This window comes from Pongo pygmaeus, chromosome 14 (assembly GCF_028885625.2).
Source record: "Pongo pygmaeus isolate AG05252 chromosome 14, NHGRI_mPonPyg2-v2.0_pri, whole genome shotgun sequence".
Taxonomy (NCBI): Eukaryota; Metazoa; Chordata; class Mammalia; order Primates; family Hominidae; genus Pongo; species Pongo pygmaeus.
In genome coordinates this window covers 43059960-43084058 of record NC_072387.2, presented here as the reverse complement: position 1 = coordinate 43084058, position 24099 = coordinate 43059960, and the positions used below count along the sequence as shown (strand labels likewise).

At 39.1% G+C, this 24099-nt stretch overlaps 1 long non-coding RNA gene across 1 annotated transcript in view; it reads left to right on the top strand.

Annotated features, from left to right (window-relative positions):
* The window catches only part of LOC134738050 (uncharacterized), a 104502-nt gene that overhangs the window by 77975 nt on the left and 2428 nt on the right, over nt 1-24099 (top strand). Inside the window, exon 3 of the long non-coding RNA XR_010123540.1 lies at nt 6174-6248. This is a non-coding gene — a long non-coding RNA (uncharacterized LOC134738050). The remainder of the gene's footprint in view (nt 1-6173; nt 6249-24099) is intronic.

Here is a 24099-nt window from a genome sequence, read left to right as displayed (position 1 = left end):
AATTCATGTGAGAGCTGATTGTTTAAAAGAGTCTGGCACCTCATTCTCTCCCTCTTATTCCCTCTCATGTGATGTGATATGCAGGCTCCCCGTTTGCCTTCCACCATGATTGGAAGCTTCCTGAGGGCCTCACCAGAAGCAGGTGCTGGCACTATGCTTCTTGTATAGCCTACAGAGCTGTGAGCCAAAGAGATCTCTTTTCTTTCTCAATTACCCAGTCTCAGATATTCCTTTACAACAATGTGAAACAGATTAATACACCTCTCATGAAGATTTTCCCCAGTGTATATTGATCTCTGCCCTTCCTACTTCACATGGCACAAATTGTCAACTTTACCCTTTCAATGCTTAACCGTATGCCACTGGTTATTACTGCCTCGGGGCTTCCTGTTTGGTGAGCGTTGACAATCTCTTGCTCTGTAGAGTTGCTTTCAGAACTCTGAGGCCTGTATACAGGCTGGGGTGGCTCTTTAGTCTCCCCTTTCTTGTATTTCCAGGCCCTAGGGATTCCTCAGGCTTTCCCTCCCCTTTATGACAGCCTCTATTCACTTTATTTTTTGGGTTCTTCTACTGCTAAAGACTGCTGAGGAGTCAGCCTCTGCTATCACTGCAAACAAGCATATAGGCCACTTTGATTTTTAGAGTCCTGCTAATCATTAAGGGGAAGTATGAAATTGAGGAAAAATACAAAGGGAAGTCACATAGATATATGAAATAAGCTACATGCATATAAAGAATAATATAATTATTATACTTATTCATAATTTCTGATTTATTTTATTTTATTTTATTGTTTTTTTTGCTGGCAAGGGCTCAGAAATCCTGCTTGTCTCTAGCATTTATCTTATATTAAATAATTGAACAACCTCTACAATGGCTTATTAGATATCAGGCACTGGGGTTGGAGCTAGGAATGGACAGATGAACATGACACAATTCCTGCCATTAGTCTATAAATATGCTCAAGTCCTTTTACTGGAAAAAATACCAGATGCTGCTTAAATCTTCTCATTTCTTCAGATCCTCCAACCTAGGTCCTAAAGTCCTATTTTCCATGGAGATCTTTATGCCTGAAAGTATAATTACAAGCGGGAATAATAGGCTCTAACTAGAGTCTCGTAGTTGCAACTTCAGCATAACTATAAAATCATGAGACTGGTTATTTTAACCAGTCTATAACCAGAATGGTGGGAGTTATACAGGAAAGAGATTTATTGTTCTAGGTAATTCTCTTGGGAGGCTACACACTTATTTCACTGATGCCACTTTTGCTCAAAACATTTTAAAACTTCTTTTTGAGTTCTGCTTTCAAACTATTGTGACCACCATTTAAGAAAATCATTATCAAAACATTTTAGCTGCACCTAAGTAGTGCACCCTAGCTTAATCACAGAATTTATTCCTCAGACTCAGTTTAGAGTAACTTTTGCCTGTTTCCTGAAAATATACATACATAACCCCAGATGGTAAATATTTGGCACTTTGGGGTAGATGTCCCCTAAAATGTGCTTCTGCTTTAAAAAGTTTCAGAAGGAATTTTTACTGGGTTCTGAGCACAAGCAGAGTGATTAAAATTTGGGCAAAGCTTCTTGAGGGGACCACTTTGATTGACAATCCCATGTTAGGTTGGGTTCCCAGACTCTGAGATGTAAAGTTGTTTGCAGAATGTTTACTGGGGAGTGCTCTCGGGAGAAACACTGTAAGGAATTGAGAAAAGCAGAATTGGGTAGAGGGGAGAATCTGACCCTAAATGCAATTGCTACATGGAGATAAGGACTTAGGATTCAAAAAACTACAAAAATTTTCTTTATCTCAATAAGTCATATGCCTTAAATATCACCCAAATTGCACACAAGATCCAGACAGACAATTTGGTGAGCAATGCTGCTCCATGTATGCAACATAAACTGATACTCTGCCAGTAGGCTTCTCATTTGATATAGGCGGGCCTACTTCTTGAGACTGAATTATGCCATCTAATAAAATGGCTAACAAAAGGCATCCAGTTAGGGGATCCCAGTGTGATTTAACTTTCTTAAATAGATATTAATTTTACTCTAATTACGGGAATTATTTCTTAATTTCTCTCCTTAATTTAAGTTGATCCAATTTCATTGTTTAAAGTATGCTTTGATTGACATTGAATCTACACTGGCAGGTTTAAGTCGAGGAATCAGAAAGGAATCCATGCTAATCAATGGGATTGAACTCCCTCAGTGCTTGAGGATCAAAGGGCAGCTGAACTCTGCTTCAGAATGAGTATTTCAGCGAAGTCCTCAGCCTTGACTGAGGCTTGTAACTTCCCCTGTCCAAATAGTAGCTGAATGAAAAAATGCCCATGCAGGTGAGTGTATGCTATTTTACTAGTTCCAATTCACCCTTCAACAAGAAACAGCACCATGGAAAGTCAACTTGTGCCTTTAGGCTGAATGGATGGGGTATTCTGATAGGGCCTATATGGCTAAAGCCCTGACCCCTAAATCTGGTAAATTAGGATCCCATCTGGATTGTAGGCTTTTATACCATCTCCTATAAATTATTTACTATTTATCTTTTCCAGCTAAGTCTCCTGTGCTTCTACACATTTGCATGTGTGTCTTTCACAGCATTTAGGCATCTATATCCCTGTTTCGCTCCCCACTTGATTCTAAGTTAAGAAATGGAAAAAACATCCACCAACCCAAATTAGAAGACAAGGATTATCCTCATTTTATAGGTGAAATGGAGACAGTAGAAATTGATCAAAGTCACACAGCTACTCGGAGATGCGGCCAGGAGTTTAACTCAGAACAATATAACTCTACTGATTCCTGTGTGTGAAGGGCCATCTTCTAATCATGCCTGTTTCTCCAGTTATGAGCAGAGCACCTGGCACATAATGGATCTATAACAGATAGTTTTTAGCTCTCCAAATAATTGAGAGGTCCCTGTGATAGACTCAGCTGCCTTGAGGAACACAAGATTTCTGTCCAACTGAAGCTGTATCCCACACAGTCAAGCCAACAATATTTTCTGTCCCTTGTCCTAACTCCTGAGATATAGGGCCTATTATTGACTATTTGGAGGCTCCCCTTTGACCCTAACAGTCTCTTTTCCCAGAGTTAAAAATCCCAGTGGAGAGACCTCCTTTGGGAGAAGAGAGCAAAGAAAATAATCTATCAATTCATCTGGGACCCAAATTCTACTTGGCATTCCAATTTGCCTTTCCTTTGACTCCTTTCCCCATGGGGACCAGTGACCACCATGGTAAGAATAATTCCTGACCCTTTCCTGGGAGAACACGTGGTTAAGGAATGTTAACATTAGTTCTCTGACATATACTTTGCTGTCACGGCTCCTGATCTGCTAATAAGTGCATAGGCTGACACGGGCTGGGTCTAAGATGAAGAGAAGGACAAATATCTTAAGGAGCAAGTTGTTATCCAAACTATCAGTACCCTCAAGGCTCCCCAATCCACCCACCTCTGTTAGGCTTACTGAAGACATTTGGATAGAATCCTTCAAGGTTTGGGTGGGCCCACCTACATACAGCAGTCAACTCCTCTACCAAGTTGTGGTCTTGTTTCAAGATAAAGAGATAGCAGCCAATTTGAATTCTCATTGGAACAAGGCTCACTGAACTGCAGATCACACTGATAACACTGGTTTTTCTGCCAGTCACCTAAAAGACATGCGGAACTTCTATTTTGTTATCATTGTGTTTCATGCTGCTTAGGCAGCAGAACTTTGTGACAGCTTCCTGGTTGGCTTCATAAGGCTGATGGAAATCTTTGGCTATCTGTTGGTTTCTCTGGCATGGGCTCCATATAACCTCGTACAACCCGAGTCCTCTCCAGAGTTATTATACCACCCCATCACCATGGCCTTACATTACATTTGTTACAATGCCTGAGTTCTTTTCCTAGCTTAGGTATGTTTAGGAGGATGAGGGTTGAGGTGGGATAAAAGACGTACTGCAACAACATAGGGATTATCATTCAGTACTTCCTGAATGACCATGTCGAGAACTTTAAAATATTTCTAGCCTTTGAAGTTGAAGGAAATTTCCTGATGTATAAGGGCATATTCTGACACTTGCTTATAAATGTTTTGTACCTTTATGGTACAAAATAGAGCACTAGCTAAGATCACTCCATGTAGAAAGAACATGTGCATTTAGATTGAATAGAGCAATGGAAACAAAGATCAACAAAGAAAGACACTGTGTTAGTTTCCTATGATTGCTCTGACAAATTACCATAAACTTAGTGGCTTAAAACAACAGGAATTTATCATCTTAAAGTTTTGGAAGTCAGAATTCTGAAATGGGTCTTTTGGGACTAAAATCAAAGTGAAATCAACAGAGCTGGTGTTCCTTCTGGAAGCTCATGGGGAGAATCTTACCCCTCTAGCTTTTTTTTTTTTTTTTCCTTTGCCCAGGCTGGAGTGCAGTGGCACAATCTCGGCTCACTGCAACCTCTGCCTCCTGGGTTCAAGTGATTCTCCTCCCTCAGTCTTCTGAGTAGCTGGGATTATAGACGCACACCACCATGCCTAGCTAATTTTTGTATTTTTAGTAGAGACGGGGTTTCACCACGTTGATCAGGCTGGTCTCGAACTCCTGACCTTGTGATCTGCCCGCCTCGGCCTCCCAAAGTGCTGGGATTACAGGTGTGAGCCACCGCGCCTGGCCCAGGACATAGACATCTTTAGCGGGGTATTGTTCTGCCCACCACAGATACTATTGCTTCTGGTGTTAAATAACACTTATTTGAGTAGATAAGAAATATGACCCTGTGTCTTCCCAAAAGACAAATGGAGATCATTAGTAAACAACTCAGTCACTTCATCTGGCTCCCCTCACTATTTCTTGTCACCTGTTGTCCAGCTGCTTCAGCTACAGACCATAGATTGCCATTCCCTGCATGCATTTGCTGGCTTCTTCTCTCTTTCCTTGGCTATGGACACTAATTAAGCGCTTACCTGGGTACTATGCCCATGCCTACTCATGAATACACAAACCCTACTGTGCTAAGGCATCATTACTGAGGCAAAAATGGACTCTCTTCTGAAGCATTTTACTGGTAGCATCTGTGGAGAGCTTGCAATTTCTCTAGTCTTGGAAATTATTTAGACGCAAAATAGCTACTTTCCATCCTGAGTATCTCCTGAGATCATTGTCAGATAAGATTCAAGTTTCTTGGATTTTCAGATTATATTGTACTCCAATGAGTCTTCTATTCCTGGGATATCTAATTTTGTCCTCCTCCACCCCTTCCTTTCACAGCTCTAGGCAGAATAGAAGCTGGCAAAGACCTCAAATGATTTATTTTTTAATATAACAAAGTTTAAAGCTCTAGTTACATTGATGCCACAAAAATGCACAAATCGTCACACACATATACATATATATGAGAATGTTCTATTTATGTAAGTAGTAATTGTGCATTTCAATAAGACTGAATGATTCATAGGAATTTTCAGAAAGCAGCACAGACATGAATCTTTAATCTTCTAAAAGACCTTTATGTTTTCCCTTCAGGGAGAACAACAAATTTGCTTTTGCTAAATAGTCTTTAATTTCCTTTTTATTTTAGGTTTTTAGGATTTATATAATTTACAGTTTTCTGGATATTCATTATTTTTTCTGTATGGAAGTGCTTCATAGTACCATATATTATTTTAATTGATGATGGAGAGTTAATAACTTTTTGCTTCAGCAACCCAACTATTAATTTCCAAAGTGGTTTCTCATTCAAAACCATAGTTGTAGGCTATTATAATGAAATTATTCACAAAATTAGTTTCCAAAGACTAAATATTAATTTGGCATTTTCTCAATGATTAGAATTCTCTGAAATGTTTGTGGTGTAGAGGAGCCTGAAATACAACCCTGAGCAATAATATGCATTCTTTGTTTTCAAGGGCCTTTTCTCAAGTAGAGGCTTCACATTCTTCATGACTTTGAGATAAATTGCTTGTGGCTATTTTTTGCTTTTACCACTTACAAAGTTAAAGATACTGTGTTTTTTATAGTTTTTTGCTTTTACCACTTACAAAGTTAAAGATACTGTTTTTTTAAAAAAATAATTTGGACAGATTCATGAGGAGAAAATTATAATAATAATCAGCTGTTTCAACAAGTCTTAGAAAAATAGAAGATTGAGATATAGATTTCCTGTGTTCACCAACAGATGGATTGAAAATGAAGAGGCAGGCTTGGTGCATGAAGATGATTCATACGCAATGTGATCTGTGTTCTGATGAAGGTAAGGGCTAAGTGCTAAGTTAGCATTGAGGTGACAATGCCTTACCTTGTCTGAGAGAGTAGGGAAAGGGCAGTCTCTTCAATAAATGGTGCTGGGAAAACTGGATGTCTACATGCAGAAGAATGAAACTAAACTTCTATCTCTCACCATTTATTAACATCAACTCAAAATGCATTAAAGATGTAAATGTAGGATGTGAAACTATGAAACTACTAGAAGAAAACATTGGGGAAATGCTCCAGGATATTGGTCTGGGCAAAGATTGTTTTTGTGTAAGACCTTAAAAGCACAGGCAACAAAAGCAAAAATAGACAAATGGGATTACATCAAACGAAAAATCTTCTGCACAGCAAAGGATACAATCAGCAGAGTGAAGCAAAAACCCACAGAATGAGAGAAAGTATTTGCAAACTATACCACTGACAAGGGGTTAATATCAAGAATAAATAGGGAACTCAAACAACTCAATAGCAGAAAACCCCCCAAGTTATCTGATTAAAAATAAGGCAAAAGATCTGAATTGACATTTTTCAAAAGATGACATACAAATGGCCAACAGTTATATGAAAAAATGTTCAACATCAGTAATCATCAGGGAAATGCAAACAAATCAAACCTACAATGAGATATCATCTCACTCCAGTTAGAATGGATATAGTCAAGAAAAAAATGACAAATGCTGGTGAGGATATGGTGAAAGAGGAACTTACACACTGTTGATGAGAATGCAAGTTAGATAGCCATTATGGACAACAACAAAAGTTTCTAAAATAATTAAAAATAGAGCTACCATTTGATTCAGCAATACTACTACTGACCACATATCCAGAGAAAATGAAATCAATGTGTCAGACACATATCTGCACACGTATGTTTATTGTAACACTCTTTGCAATTGCCAAGATATGGAATCAATCTAAGTGTCCATCAACAAATGGATGGTTAAAAACTTGTGGCATATATACACAATGGAATACTATTCAGCCATAAGAAAGAATTGAATCCCATCATTTGCAACAACATGAATGAACCTAGAGGAAATTATGTTAAGTAAAATAAGCCAAGGACAGAAAGAAAAATACTATATTCTGTATTATCTCACTTATGTATGAAATCTAAAAAAGTTGATCTCATTGAAGTATAGAGTGGAATGCTGGTTACCGGAGTCCGGGTAGGGTCATGGGGAGGGGATATTGTGAGAGATGGGTCAGTGGCTACAGAGTTAAAGTTAAGTGGGAGGAATAAGTCCTGATGTTCTATTGCACAGTTAGGTGACTGTAGTTATTAATAATGTACAAGATATTTCAAAATACAATTATGCATTGCATAATGATGAGGATACCTTCGGTGAAATGTGTTCTTAGGCTATTTTGTCATTGTGTGAACTTCATACACTATACTCATGCAAGTCTAGGTGGTATAACCTATTGCTCCTAGGCAATAAACCTGTACAGCATGTTGCTATACTGAATATTGTAGGCAATTGTAACACAATGATAAGTATTTGTGTGTCTAAACATGGCTAAACTTAGAAAAGTTACAGTAAAAATATGTTGTAAAAGATTAAAATGGTGCACCTGTATAGGGCACTTGCAGGACTAGAGAAGTTGCTCTGGGTGAGTCAGTGAGTGACTGCTGAGTGAACGTGAAGGCCTAAGTTATTAACCTACTGCAGGCTTCATAAACACTATACACTTAACAGTGCACTAAACTTATACAACATTTTTCTTTCTTCCATAATAAATTACCCTTAGCTAACTGTAACTTTTTAACTTTTTAAACTTTAAACATTAAAAAAACTTTTAACTCTTTTGTAATAACAGCTTAAAATGCAAAGACATGGAATAGTTATACAATACTATTTTTTCTTTATATCGTTATTTTATAAGCCTTTTTTCTGTTTTAAAAATTTTTCATCTTTATTTTACTTTTTAAACTTTTTTTGTTTTGTTTTGAGACTGAGTCTCACTCTGTTGCCCAGGCTGGAGTGCAGTGGCGTGATCTCGCCTCACTGCAGCCTCTGCCTCCCTGGTTCCAGCGATTCTCCTGCCTCAGCCTCCCAGGTAGCTAGGATTATAGGCATGCGCCACCACCCCTGGCTAATTTTTATATTTTTAGTAGAAATGGAGTTTCACCATGTTGGCCAGGCTGGTCTTGAACTCCTGACCTCAAGTGATCCACCTGCCTTGACCTCCCAAAGTGCTAGGATTACAGGCATGAGCCACAGCGCCCAGCCTAAACGTTTTTTTTTTTTTTTTTTTTTTTTTTTTTTTTTTAAATAACTAAAACACAAACACATACATTAGCTTAGGCCTACACAGGATCAGGATCTTTAAGAACTCACCAGGTAACAGGAATTTTTTTCAGCTCCATTATAATATTATGGGATGACTGTCATATGTGGTCCATCCTTGACTAAATGTCATTATTATGTGGCTCTTGACTGTAGCTAGAAGAAAGGATTTTAGATGTCCCCACAACAAAGAAATGACAAGTGTTTGAGATAGATATGCTAATTACCCTGATTTGATCATTACATAAGGTACACATGTATCAAAACATCACACTGTACCCCATAAATATGCACTATTAGTATGTGTCAACTAAAAGGAAAAATAAACAACCAAAAAAATATCTTCAGGTGTTTGTGGTTTTTCAGAGAGGGATGTGACTTAGGGGAGGGTGCTGTGGATTGACTGGCCAACCAGAGGGAAATATGGGGCTTTTGTGCTCACATAAATCATAAAATTGCAATAGGCATGATAAAGAACCGATAGAGGACTTCTAATATATAGACATGTTTCGGGAGTCTCATGCTGCTGAAAGCGGAGCAACTGATAAGCTTTCGCCTGGTCTTGCTGGCAAGTTCATTTATAAGCAGCAGAGAAAGAAAAAATGTTAGTGAAATAGCCTGTCTGATATGAAGTTTTCTGACTTTGTAGAAATAATTTATCAGATGTTTTGATGACTACAGGTTTGCTCAGTGATAAAGCACAGACTTAAGTGTCAACTGAATATGGATTCAAATTCAAGGTATGCCATTACCAGTAGAATTACCTTGAACAAGTAAGTTAACTTCTTTGGGTCATGAAATTTTCATTCGTGTAATAAGGAAAATATTAATTCATACCACAGAGGATTGTTGTCAGGTTTAAACAAGATAATGCTTGTAAAGCGCATGGTACACAGTATACACTGGAATGCTTGTTTGATTATGATGAAAAATAAATTTTAGGAAGAGACAAGTCCATGAAGCCTACATAGACCCTTCTTTCTATGCTGTATTTCTCACTAACATTACCTTGTTTTACAACCTACATGCCTGGCCTTAAAAAGGAGTAACTGTCTTTGAGGAGTTAGAATCAATTATGTGTTAACAAGACCAATGTGTATTTGGAATTTTAACCCTTCTGCCATTAATTAATCTGGGAGCTATGGTAATAAAATTTAAGATTTTTCTTCTCTTAAAACTAGCTGTGGACTGCATCTAAATTTTCATTAAGTAGGCAATCAAAATCTTCAGTTTTTATTTAAAAAGGCTCATGTGGTAGAGAAAGACAGTTTAAATGCATAAGGAATGAGGTGGAATAATGATTTGGTGCATATATTCTGATAATTACTACTTCCTTTCTCTCAGCTCCCTTGCAATAAATGTGCTGTCTTTTTAAACTTCATTAACAGAGATTACAAATTTTAATGGGGTACAATAATTCTACCTTAATTTTAGAGCAATGTAGTGCAGGTATCTGTTCTTTCTGAGTAATTTTCCCTGAAATGTTCCCAATGATTCAGAAAAGTTCTTTAAGGATTGAAATGATATATAGTGTTGGTACCAAATACATTTCATATTTTAATATTTAATGTTAGATATTATTAAGCCTTTAGTATTGCAAGTGAAACAACAGCTAATTGTGCTCTTGTGCAAAAACCAAATCTTTCTTACCAATTTTTAACATTTTAATAGGAATTAAGGTTTTCTTAGCAGTGGTAGTGGCTTAGTGGATAATGCACTAAGAAAATCTGGCAACCAGCGCTTAACCAGACCTAAGTGCCTAAATGACTGAGCTGCAACTCACGTAAAAGCATTTTAACATTTTATGAAATATTGAAACATCACATCAACAATCAGTAGGCCTCAACACTGAAAATGGCAATTATACAATTAGGAGACCACCATGGACGTAATCCTGGCCTTTTTTTTCTTTTTCTCACTGGACTGGCGTCTGGTCTTTGTAATACTGATTTTTTTTTTTTCTGAATATATTCCCTATCCAGTGATGTTTCTAAACCTCTGAATTTGAGAAGGGATAATCTATTGAAGCAACTAAATAAATGGATTATGAAAAATTGTGCAAAATTTATTTCCAAAGTTCAAGAAAGAGCCAAAAAGTTTTCCTGGAATGGTCTTGGGTTTAGAACGAACTTTTAAGTTGAAAACAGAAATTTTCCCCCAAGAGAGATTGTCCTTTAAAATTGTCAAGAATAAACAAACAACAACAATTATTCTGATTCTTGCTTCCTGAGACACTAATAGTTCTTGAGATTGGTCCTGTGGGATAAAAGAAGCCTTTGCATTTTCTCTAAGTAAGATGTTTTGAATTTAACTTCACACTTACAATTTTTTTCTCTGTCTCATCATGTTATCAATTATGTCCTGAGGCATGTTTTAGCTTCTGTTTTAATTGATTCCCATACTGTTCTGTAGAGACTATCACTAGTTGTCAATTCCTTCAGAGTTTAATTTAAGTTTTTCTTTTTTTTTTTTTTGGCAAGGGGGATATAGAAGGACAGGACAGCAATTTAACATGTTTCAGTATGAGTCCCTGCTTTAATATTACTTTATATCAAGCTGATCAAGAGTCGAACATATGATATTTCCAGTTGGGTGTGTACAAAAAAGCTCAGGGATAGGGCACAATTAAGAGAATTTTTTGTTGTTGTTGTTAATGAGAAGATCCATTCATCTCCCTGTCAGTCAATTTTTTTGACCCTTAGGGATTTTATCTGTGGAGAAATTACTGTAAAGCAATGTGGCAAATTGCTTTAGAATAATCCTGCCAGAGTCAGAGACTTCCTGGTTTTCCACCCCCTTCCCTCCTACCCAGCCTGGTAAAACTTTGTCCCCTGTGACTTCAGGGGCATCCATTCTCTGAAACCATTTCTTACCTCTGCAAAAAAGTGTAATCTAGAGGGAGCTTCATTGAAAGGACAAGAAATTTGAAATCAGATAAATTGGGTTTTCCTTGATTTTCTCATGGTCAAAATGAATGTTGAGGCTGGGCGCGGTGGCTCACACCTGTAATCCCAGCACTTTGGGAGGCCCTGGCGGGTGGATCATGAGGTCAGGAGTTCAAGACCACCTTGACCAACAAGGTGAAACCCTGTCTGTACTAAAAATACAAAAATTAGCCGGGCGTGGTGGCATTCACCTGTAGTCCCAGCTACTCGGGAGGCTGAGGCAGGAGAATCACTTGAACCCAGGAAGTGGAGGTTGCAGTGAGCCAAGATTGCTCCTCTGCACTCCAGTCTGGGCGACAGAATGAGACTTAATCTCAAAAAAAAAAAAAAAAAAAGAATGTTGGGGAGGAAAAAATTTTTGTCTACTTGCTTATGCTAAGTGCTTGGGGGCCTGCAAATTAAACTACAGAAGAAAAGACACACAAGTTTTCTTAATATTTATAGGCACAGAGATCACAGAAAATATTAGGTTGGTGCAAAAATAATTGAGGTTTTGCCTTTTTTTTTTTTTTGAGATGCAGTCTCACTCTGTTCCCCAGGCTGGAGTGCAATGGTGCGATCTTGGCTCACCGCAACCTCTGCCTCCTGGATTCAAGTGATTCTCCTGCTTCAGTCTCCTAAGTAGCTGGGATTACAGGTGTGTGCCACCACATCTGGCTAATTTTTGAACTTTTAGTGGAGATGGGGTTTCACCATGTTGGCCAGCCTAGTCTTGAACTCTTGACCTCAGGTAATTGGCCCACCTTGGCCTCCCAAAGTGCTGGGATTACAGGCATGAGCCACCATGCCCAGTTGATTTTTGCCATTACTTTCAATGGCAAAAAATTGCAATTACTTTTGCAAAGAAATGATTAGATTTAGGAAACAGTGCTTGGGCTTCAAAGGATCATAAATTATAGGGGAAGTGACTGGGAAATATGTGGGGGATCTAATGGAAAATAAAGACTATTGTAGAAGATAAGTTTGTTTTTTTTTTGTTTTTTTCTTTTTTTGAGGCAGAGTCTCATTCTGTCACCCAGCCTGGAGTGCAGTGGCATGATTTCGGCTCACTGCAAGCTCTGCCTCCTGGGTTCACACCATTCTCCTGCTTCAGCCTCCAGAGTAGCTGTAACTACAGGCGCCCGCCACCATGCCCGGCTATTTTTTTTTTTTTGTATTTTTAGTAGAGGCGAGGTTTCACCATGTTAGCCAGGATGGTCTCAATCTACTGATCTCGTGATCCGTCCCCCTCGGCCTCCCAAAGTGCTGGGATTACAGGTGTGAGCCACCGCATCCAGCCAGAAGATGAGTTCTTTAGACTCTTCAGCTGTCATGACATTTCTGCATTTTGCCATTTGACTCAAACACTATTAGTGGTTCCTCTTGGTCTAAGAGACAAAACCAACTTGCTAATTGGCATTTAAGAATCCTTTAACAAGGACTGATCAGGCTTCTCTAACCAGTTTATAAAAATGCCTAGTGGAACCTGGCCTTTGCATCTCATAATGTTCCTGCAATCTAAGTTCCAGTCTGTCTTCAATGCTGAAGTCAAGGTTTGCTGACCATACTCTCTGATTGGCCTAGAACAGGCACTTTTTATACCTGTTGTCTCAGCGTACTTATTAAGAGCATCTTGTTTCTCATTCAAAAGTATCCCAGCTTAGAAGATAAATGATATGTCATCCTACTTATGAATCTTTCCTGTCCATCCCAAACTGCAATGGCTATGTCCTTCTTCTGAAATCCTTAGAGATGTCTGTCTACAGCACTGGTTTAGCGTGTAGCACGTGCTATAATTACAATGTGCCCACCACGTGCCAGGTACCTTAATACACTATCTATATAATCTATGAAACCTATTTTTTCAGATAAGCAATAAAAGACACAAAGAGCAATTTAAAATCACTTCTTGTTCATTGTCTCAGAGGCAATGGCAGCAGGACTTTGATTTAAACGTAGAGCCATCTGTCTCCAAAACTACGCTTGTTTCACCACATTGAGTGACAAACTTATCTCAGTTTTCCTGGGACTGTCCCTGTTCTAACACTGAAAATCTCATCCCAGGAACCTCCCTGATCCCCTGCAAATAGGAAGGAAGGGTCGTTCACCCTCCCATGACATTGTTGAGGCCTCAGCTGACTTGAACACAAAATAGATATTCCTATATTGGACCCTAGTTGTGTCATAAATAAGCTCTTGTCTAGAGGGCTCTAGACCATTCCTCCATTTAATTCTCAGAGTCTAGCACAGTGACCTATTAAAATGTCACTTTGTTTTCTCCCTCACGTTATTTCATGAGTGTGTTTTGCTTTTATGGTTAACTTGTAATCCTATTTGGGAAATAAATTATTTTTTTTTTCCTTTGTCTCTCATGCTGCCCAGCCCTGTGTTTGACCAGCAGGGACTCAACCAACGTGTAGCTGCTGAACATATTGGGTTTTAATGGTAGCCTGTTAAAGCCTGCTTCGGTGTCGTAAAAAAGTCCTTTCACTGCACCACTCCTGATCTCTTCAAAAACATCTTTCAGCACAAATGGGGTACCGTACCAGCGAGGACACATATCTGTCTTTGAGTAGTGCCCCTTTCTGATACACTCCTGGTTTAAATGCCGATAATCATTCTGTTTCCCTCAGCCTCCTGGTATTTCACCCAAGAGAAATCACCCTTTAGGTTTCATTCTAACTTAAACAGATGTGAGAATGAAAAGAGACACTGAATTACTTTAGAGGATAAATTTCAGAATTCATGAAGAGTTTGAGGCTTAAAGAAGTACTTAATTAATGTTCATGTTTTTATTTTTTTGCAAGCTGCCACTGCCATAATCCCAAAGACTTCTTTGGATGGTACTTGTTTTCTATGCTAAGACTAAAATCTGCTTTAGAACAAATGCTTTTCTTCTAAAATGATACATTCTAGCTAACACAGTTTTTTCCTTTCTCCCCGAGTCACATCCAGGGATAAGGACGATCCTCGTCTTTTATAAAGTCTCAGGCCTAGGTGCCAGGGATCTTCTAATATACGGTTCTGGAATTACAATAGATGCCTCTATTTTTTACTCTATCTGTTGCAGTATTCTATTACATCAGTTATTCTGGGGTAGGAGGTCAAGGGGTGGCGTGGGTCAACATCTGAAGGGTCATTTGCTTGTTGGGAACTTTATTTTTCTTTTAACATTTTATTGCTGACTCCCCAAGGGTTTTGAATTTATAAAACAAACCCACCTACACCTCATCAGAAATTACTGATTTCAGAGATTGCTGAAGAACACAGCCATATCAATAAAAGAACGTGTATTTTGTAAGCTAATCTTTAAAATATTGCTGAAAGACGGGCTGTGGTGACTCATGCCTGTAATCCCAGTGTGAGAGGCTGAGGTGGGAGGATCACTTGAGCTTAGGAGTTTGAAACCCCAGCCTAGGCAACATGGCAAGACCTCATCTCTACAAAAAATCTTAAAGTTAGCTGGGCGTGGTGCTGCACACACCTGTAGTCCCACCTACTTAGCAGGCTGAGGCAGGAGGATAATTTGAGGTTGCAGTGATCTGTGATTGCACCACTGCACTCTAGCCTAGGTGACAGAGTGAGACTTTATCTGTTAAGAAAAAAATTTCTGAAAGACGGTGAGGTCAGCAATTGTCTAACTATATAAACTCTGTATATGAGTTGAAATAATTCTCTTGTTCCCTTCAAATGGAGGTGGACAAAACTATTAACTTTCTCTTGTCCTTATGTCCCTTCACCTACCTTTCTAAAATTTTTATTAGGTGCTTTAATGTGTGGGCTGAAATCAATAGAGGACAAGCTATTAAAAATTATTGGTTGGCTGTGGCTTCTCACTAAATATTGAAGCAGCCTGGCAAATTAGCACATACCTCTAGGCACTAGGCCTGAGACAAATAATGGTCTAGGCAAATAGACACTATGATACAAGTAGAAAATATTGCCAATGTGTTGCTCTGGGTTTCTTTTGGCCGCTGCTGTTCACCGTTAATATTATTCTGTTTTTTCCTTTTATTAGTGTGAGGAGATGTGGTGGGAACCATTAACTGTTGGAAGGATTCCTTTTAAGGATGCATTATATCAAGAGCTAGATATCAGAGACACTTGGGAGAAATAAGAAACAGGTGTAGAAACAGGTGAGCAGAATATTGCTTATTATGCCTCTGGATTAAGTGCCTGGGAGGAGTGGGCAATTTTTCAGGGTGCTGTGTGCCTTTTATTCTTGGAGGATTGGTAGACAACATGTTCATGCAAATGATATGAAGAAGATTGGCACCTGGAAAATCAAGGCAGAGGTGGGGCCGTGTAGGCAGAGACTTAATTTTCTCAAGTGAATGAAGAAAAAAGCACATGGTGAGGCTGATTCTGTGGGTATGTATTTGAGCTAGAAGATTCAGGAGGGAAAATTAGTTCTAAGACAAAGATGGAGACATCAATAAGATTGGGAAATACTCAGACATCAGAAGAATTTGGGTTTGAATCAGAATTCCTTTACATACCATTTCTGTTCTTTCTAAGTTTCAAGTTAAGCAACAAGTCAGTGTTTCAAATCTTATGATTGACAAACAAAAAATAAAATAAAATTCACTGATTTATTCCTTATGCTTTTCTGATTATGAAAACTTAAGAATGAAATAGCATCTTTTGGGTTCCCCATGTGTACAAGGAGGAATTTATAGTTTGTCATTCTGTCTGCACTCCAGCAACTCCCAAATCTTAGCTAACCTAATCTGGGGTGTGGAAGCAAAGAATATATTTTGTACCATATATCATATTCAAGAAGAATTTTTCATGTTTACATTTTTATAACCTGTAACCATTTTTATAAAAACTATTGAGATTAACACGGTTTAACTCATTCACTGTTTACCTGCTATTTCCCACTTGGAGGTTCTAAACTTTGTTCACTTTTAGGTCAAATGAATTATGTTAAGTTTTTCTTATGAAGTTATGTGACAGAGACTGTCTTTATTTACTTTTGTGCATGAACAACAATTTGGCAGAGCAAATTGGTTCATGGCATTTTCCTCTCGGCGGTTTCATATGCATTGTCTGTTATCTGACATTACATATGGCAGATGAGTACCCTCAGATCAACCTAACTTTTTACTGTTTGCATATTGGGTTCTGTTTTATCTCTGAAGCAAAACTTTCCTATAGAGTACAGATATTCTTCTCTTATAGTATAAGCAATGAACATTGGGTACCAAAAAGTCCCAGAAAAGCATACAAACTCTATCATGAAAAGGAAGGATGATGAAGACGGATGGTCACATACACAATCGGATAGAAGGAAGTCTAGCGTTAAGTTACACAATGATGGACTCACTGAGTATCCCAAAAAGAAAGCTGAGCACCCAGATTAGCCCCCCGGTTTCCTGATAGATAAATCTTCTGGATGATTCTGTTGATTATAGTGAGAAGATAATGATACAAACTGAAAAATAATGATGTACCATAAAGTAATTATAAAACAGAGGTCAGACATCCTGTAACAAGATGATATGGGCATTTGAGTATAAAGTGGAAGTGCTAGGAATAGAGTTTAAAGTGGAAAGGGGGTAGGAGGAAGGAGGAACTGTATTTCTTTAGTTACATTAGCCAGATTCTCTACCTTGACATTGTATCTCCCAGATCTATTTAGAGGTAAGAGCTTTTGGCTGGAAGTTGTTCTTTTTCTTTTCTTTTTTTTTAATGGAATCTGATATTTTTGCACTGAGGACATATAACAGTCTCCAAAATTGGATCTTCTTTTCTTAATAAATTATTCCCAGAAATGTATTATTTCACTGAATCTTCTTATTGCTATGTTAATCAGACTAGACAATTGTAACACATTATAATTATTGTTACTGCAGTAACAACTCCCAAATCTTAGTGGCTTATAACAAACAAGGTTTGATTCTTCTCCCTACCACAGCCAATGGGATCCCTGCATCTTTTCTCCTCCCCTGTAACTTATGTAGGAAGAGCAATTCCCATCCCTGTACCTGTGGCAGAGGCAAAGAGAGGCCCTGGCAAACCACGCACTACTTTTTAGAGCCTTCACTTAAAAGTGACCTGTCCCACTCATCCCGTTTCATTGTTCTAAGTGTGTCACATGCCCAAAACTAATTTCAAGGGAGCAGTGTTGTGTGATCCTATTAAGGTGTCTGAAGGGGGCAGAAACAGAAATATCAGTGAACCAAGCAAATGACCACCATTGTGTGTTGTTTCTTGTTCTTCAAAATATTTTTCAGGCTTTCTGTGTCACTTTTTATTTTGAGATGGAGTCTCACTCTGTTGCCCAGGCTGGAGTGCAGTGATACGATCTTGGCTTACTGCAACCTCTGCCTCCTGGGTTCAATTGATTCTCCTGCCTCAGACTCCCGAGTAGCTCGGATTATAGGCGCGCACACCATGCCTGGCTAATTTTTCATACTTTTAGTAGAGACAGTGTTTCACCATGTTGGCCAGGCTGGTCTTGAACTCCTGGCCTCAAGTGATCCACCTGCCTCGGCCTCCCAAAGTGCTGGGATTACAGGCGTGAGCCACTGTGCCCAGCCTCTATGTCATTTTTTCAAAAACAATTTTTTTCTCCCCTAAATGTAGAAAGGCTCTAACCAGGCCTAAGTGCTAACAATGTCAACTTATCCTATTATATTCTCTTATAACACTATTGATCCATATCACAAAAATGTTATTAAGCACTGATTCTAGGCACTGAAAAAAAACATGAATTTAGCAAAGATAAATGTAAATGTAAAACACTGCATACATTGTACAAATATAGAAGGGGTTATAGTTTTATGGGTTGTTTTGATGATGAGCTCATTGGGAGCTAATAAAGTATCAGAGCTGCTAAACAAACAAAAAAAGCAAATACAATGTCAAGTTGTATTAAGAGCAGCATTGTCCAGGTCAAGTGTATAGTGGCACTACTGCAGAGCCCAGAGATCTGACCATTTCTGGAATATCATGGATTTTTATAGGATATCAAAATCCATACAGGGATAGAATATCCAGTGGAACACAAGGGGATGATGGTGGGACCATAAACCATATGGTGGGGGAAGTCTTGTGAAGATGGGAGATGCTCAGCCTGATAGTTGAGGCACAAAATGCATGTAGTGCTACTCTTGAGAACAGAAATAACTCCAGTGAATGAAGTTTCCAGGAAGATACATTTCCACTCTGGTGGAAAGAGCAAAAGTTTCGTGATCAAAATAAATTCGACCCAGCAATCCCATTACTGGGTATATACCTAAAGGAATTTAAATTTTTCTATTATGAAGACACATGCATACATATGTTCATTGCAGCACTATTCACAATAGCAAAGACATGGAATCAATCCAAATGTCCATCAGTGATAGAGTGGATAAAGAAAATGTCATACATATAAACCATGGAATATTATACAGCCATTAAAAAGAACAAGATCATCATTTCCTTTGCAGGGACATAGATGGAGCTGGAGGCTGTTATCCTTAGCAAACTAACACAGGAACAGAAAACCAAATACCACATGTTCTCACTTACACTTGGGAGCTAAATGATGAGAACACGTGGACACATAGAGGGTAACAACATACACTGGGTCCTATTGAAAGTGGAGGGTGGGAGGAGGGAGAGAATAATGTATTAGTTCATTTTCATGCTGCTGATAAAGACATACCCAAGACTGGGAAGAAAAAGAGGTTTCATCGGACTTACAGTTCCACATGACTGGGGAGACCTCAGAATTATGGTGGGAGGAGAAAGGCACTTCTTACATGGTGGTGGCAAGAGAAAATAAGGAAGAAGCAAAAGTGAAAATTCCTGATAAACCCATCAGATCTCATGAGATTTATTCACTATCTTGAGAATAGCACGGGAAAGACCAGCTCCCATGATTCAGTTACCTCCCCCTGGGTCCCTCCCACAGCACATGGGAATTCTGGGAGATAAAGTTCAAGTTGAGATTTGGGTGGGGACATAGCTGAACTATATGCTTCCACCCCAGCCCCTCCAAATCTCATGTCCTCACATTTCAAAACCTTCCTAACAGTCTCCCAAAGTCTTACCTCATTTCAGCATTAACCCAAAAGTTCACAGTCCAAAGTCTCATCTGAGACAAGGAAAGTCCTTTTCACTTATGAGCCTGTAAAATCAAAAGCAAGCTACTTACTTCCTAGATATAATGTGGGTACAGGTATTGGGTAAATACAGCCATTCCAAATGGGAGAAATTGGCCAAAACAAATGGGTTATAGGGCCCAAGCAAGTCCAAAATCCAGTGGGGCAGTCAAATTTTAAAGCTCCCAAAACTATCTTCTTTGACTCCAGGTCACATTAATACAAGACGTGGGTTCCCATGGTCTTGGGATGCTCTGCCCCTGTGGCTTTGCAGAGTACAGCCTCTCTCCTGGCTGCTTTTACAGGCTGGTGTTGAGTGTCTGTGGCTTTTTCGGGCACACAGTGCAAGCTGTCAGAGGATCTACCATTCTGGGGTCTGGAGAACAGTGGCCCTCTTCTCACAGCTCCACTAAGCAGTGCCCCAGTAAGGACTTTGTGTGGGATCTCCGACTCCACATTTCCCTTCCGCACTGCCCTAGCGGAGGTTCTCCATGAGGGCCCTGCACCTAAGCAAACTTTTGCCTGGGCATCCAGGCATTTCCATACATCTTCTGCATATAGGTGGAAGTTCCCCAAACCTCAATTCTTGACTTCTGTGCACCCACAGGCTCAACAACACGTGGAAGCTGCCAAAGCTTGGGGCTTCTACCCTCTGAAGCCACAGCCTGAGCTGTATGTTGGCCCCTTTCATCCATGGCTGAAGTGGTTGGGACACAGGGCACCAAGTCCTTAGGCTGCACACAGCACAGGGACCCTGGGCCTGGGCCATGAAACCACTTTTTCCTCCTGGGCCTCCAGGCCTGTGATAGGAGGGACTGCTGTGAAGGTCTCTGACATGGCCTGGAGACATTTTCCCCAAGGCCTTGGGGATTCACATTAGGCTCCTTGCTACTTATGCAAATTTCTGCAGCTGGCTTGAATTTCTCCCCAGAAAAATGGGTTTTTCTTTTCTGTCACATAGTCAGGCTGCAAATTTTCCAAACTTTTATGCTCTGCTTCCCTTATGAAACTGAATGCCTTTAACAGAACCCAAGTCACCTCTTGAATGCTTTGCTGCTTAGAAATTTCTTCCACCAGATACCCTAAATCATTTTTCTCAAGTTCAAAATTCCACAAATCCCCAGGGCAGGGGCAAAATGCCACCAGTCTCTTTGCTAAAACATAACAAGGAATCACATTTACTCCACTTCCCAACAAGTTCGTCATCTCCATCTGAGACCACCTCGGCCTAGACATTATTGTCCATATCACTCTTAGCATTTTGGGCAAAGCCATTCAACAAGTCTCTAGGAAGTTCCAAACTTTCCCACATTTTCCTGTCTTCTTCTGAGCCCTCCACACCATGCCAACCTGTGCCTGTTACCCAGTTCCAAAGTCTTCCACATTTTCAGATATCTTTTCAGCAATACCCCACTCTACTGGTACCCGTTTACTGTATTAGTTTGTTTTCATGCTGCTGATAAAGATATACTTGAGATTGGGAAGTAAAAGAGGTTTAATTAGACTTACAGTTCCACATGGCTGGGGAGGCCTTAGAATCATGGCAGGAGGCGAAAGGTACTTCTTACATGGTGGCAGCAAGAAGAAATGAAGAAGAAGTAAAAGTGGAAACCCTTGATAAACCCATCAGATCTCGTGAGACTTATACACTATCACGAGAATAGCAGGGGAAAGACCAGCCCCCATGATTCAATTACCTCCCCTGGGTCCTTCCCACAACATGTGGGAATTGTGGGAGATACAATTCAAGTTGAGATTTGTTGGGGACACAGTCAACCATACCAAATAACTAATGGATACTAGGCATAATACCTGGGTAATGAAATAATCTATACAACTAACCGACATGGCAGACATTTACCTATGTATCAAAACTGCGTATCTTGAACATATACCCCTGAACTTAACATAAAAGTTAAAAATAAATAAATAGTGGCTACAAATTCAAGTGAGCAATTACGCAGCAGTGTGTGATCTTGGAAAAGTTATTTAACCTCTTAGAACCTCAGTTTTCTTATCTGTAACATAGGGGCAATAAGATCTATCTTATGTGGTATTCTATACTATTATATCCATCTCACTGATGAACTATTTGGAGCTGCTCTGCCAATATGATAGCTGTTGAGCACTTGAAATATAACCGATCCAGACTGAAGTGTGCAGTAGGTATGAAACACACATTGGGTTTTGAAGACTTCCTATGAAAAGAAAATTGTAAAATATTTCCGTAATCAAAAAAATGACATTTTTGATACTTTGCATTACATGAAATATGTTATTAAAATGAATTTTACCTGATTCTTTTTACTTGTAAAAATGTGGTTACTAGAACATTTTAAATTATGTGTGCAGCTTGCATTGTATTTCCACCGGACAGTGTTGATATAATTTTTCATTATCCATATCTTTCTAGAAGCCTCAAAAATTAGGTTTCATATTTGTGCATGTGTTTTAGCCTAAAAGTTAGTTACTAAGAGGGAGTCATTAAAGGATGACTCTTTCCTAGCCCCAAGTAAATATTGTGGTTGACCTCCAAGGAAAATATAGCCCATTTGTGTTGAATTAAAGGAAGGGCAAACTCCGGAAAACAGGAGCCTGTTCTGCACAACTGGAAAAAGGGTATATGCAGAAAACCAGAGCAGGGAGGGGTAAAGGGCAAGTGTGTTGAAAGGGTGCTTTTATTCCTCAGCATGTTAGAGGAGTATACTCCTCAACCTTGTGAATGTGCCAGCCAGCCCTGGTCCTGGTGAGTAAAGACAAGCTCCACCTCTCTGATTTCATCCTTTTTGGTCTCTACTTGGTAAAGTGTCTATATTTCTTATAATTCTTACGATGAAACTATTGATAATGCAAATCTTCCAGAAGGTTTTGGAGGAGTTGTGGAACTGAGAAAAAGCAAATGAATTGTCTGTGAGTGAAAGGAAATAAAATGAAATAAATAAGAGCCTAAGTTGAGAATGCTGAAAAAGGTCCATAACCATATATATGTAATTGTTTTCCATGATGAACTCAAGAATTACTCCCAGGTTTGTATACAAATATGTAGTGGTACATTTCCTACAAATTCATATGAAAGTTATTCTCTTTTCGTTAGAAGTCCAAACATCTTGCTAGTTGATCTCTTTGCATCTGGTCTCTCTCTTCCCATCCAGCCTGTACACCACTCCCATATTAAACTTTCTAAAATTTCAAGTTTATGCCTTCATTCTCTTGCTCAGTATTCCATTTCTTCCCTTTGCCTAGACTAGAAGAATTCCAAACATTTCAGTCTGATAACAAACAGCCTTTCATAACTGAACCTTTTTAACCATCAGCCTTGATATTTCCCAATTAAGCTGACCTTTCTAGTGACCTGTTTTCCTTCCTTCACCACTCCTTCCCACAGGACTCCTGGCTTGCTGTCTTTATTCTTCACATCCTGTCTCCATTCCTGTCTGTTGCATCTCCACAAATGCATCTCCATCCTATGAAATGTCTGTCCACTGCAGCCCACGAACAGCAGCTCACATGGATAGCCATGTCTTCCCCAAGCTGTATGCAAGTGCGGTCACAAGATATGAGTCATAAAGCAATTGAACAAAAATGGTCCACAGCTTCTGCCAGCTGAAAGGTATCTTTCCCAGGAACTGTCTAGATGACCATGTTTTGTGCAAAGGAAGAAGCTGATTTTACTGCAAATTCAAACAGAAAGAGAGTCTTCCACTATCAGTGGGTATAAAATGCACTCCCCTCCCACAGGGGTCTGGGAGGAAAGCATGGATTCAGTTAGATGCCAAAAGCACGAAATGCAGGCTGGAGCACTCAGGTTACAAAGAAAGGAACTATGGTGTTAAATATTTTCATGAACAAGAAATCAGGCAGTCGACATTTCTGAAACACACTCAAGAGGGCTAAAATCTTATACAGATATGTGTAAGTATATTTTAATAATCCTATATTTTGCCAAGTCAAAGGCAAAAAATCACCTTTGATTACTAAGAATCCTAAATGAAGAAAGAGACAAACCAAGGTACAGAAGATAAACAGGACAGAACATAGAATAAAAGATCCAGATGGGGGCCCTGACATTTTCCTATGGCTGCACCAAAACAAGATTATCCAAGGAAAATTCCTGACTAAGAAGAAACTGGAAATTGGTATCAGAATATCTGGTAAATCATTTTAGTTTTTTTGCTATTTAAATAGAGGGAAAGTTGTACCTAATTCTAGCAAATGTGTGTTCAATCTCCTATCTTTGATATTAAGGGTCAGCAAACTATAGCCTGTTTGCCCACAGCCCTAACTTCTGCCTTTGTAATTAAAGTTTTATTGGAACTCAGTCACATCCATTTATTTGCATGGTGCCTTTCACATTACAACCACAAATGCATTAGTGGCAACAAAAACCATATGGCTCATAAGGCCTAAAAATTATTCACTAACTGGCCCTTTATAGAAAAAGTGGGCAGATGGCTGTTGTACCTAAAGAACCCCTCATGTCATTGGTTTTCATTAGCAATTATCAAAGTGGGTTCCATGTAATGATGTTACAAGGTGTT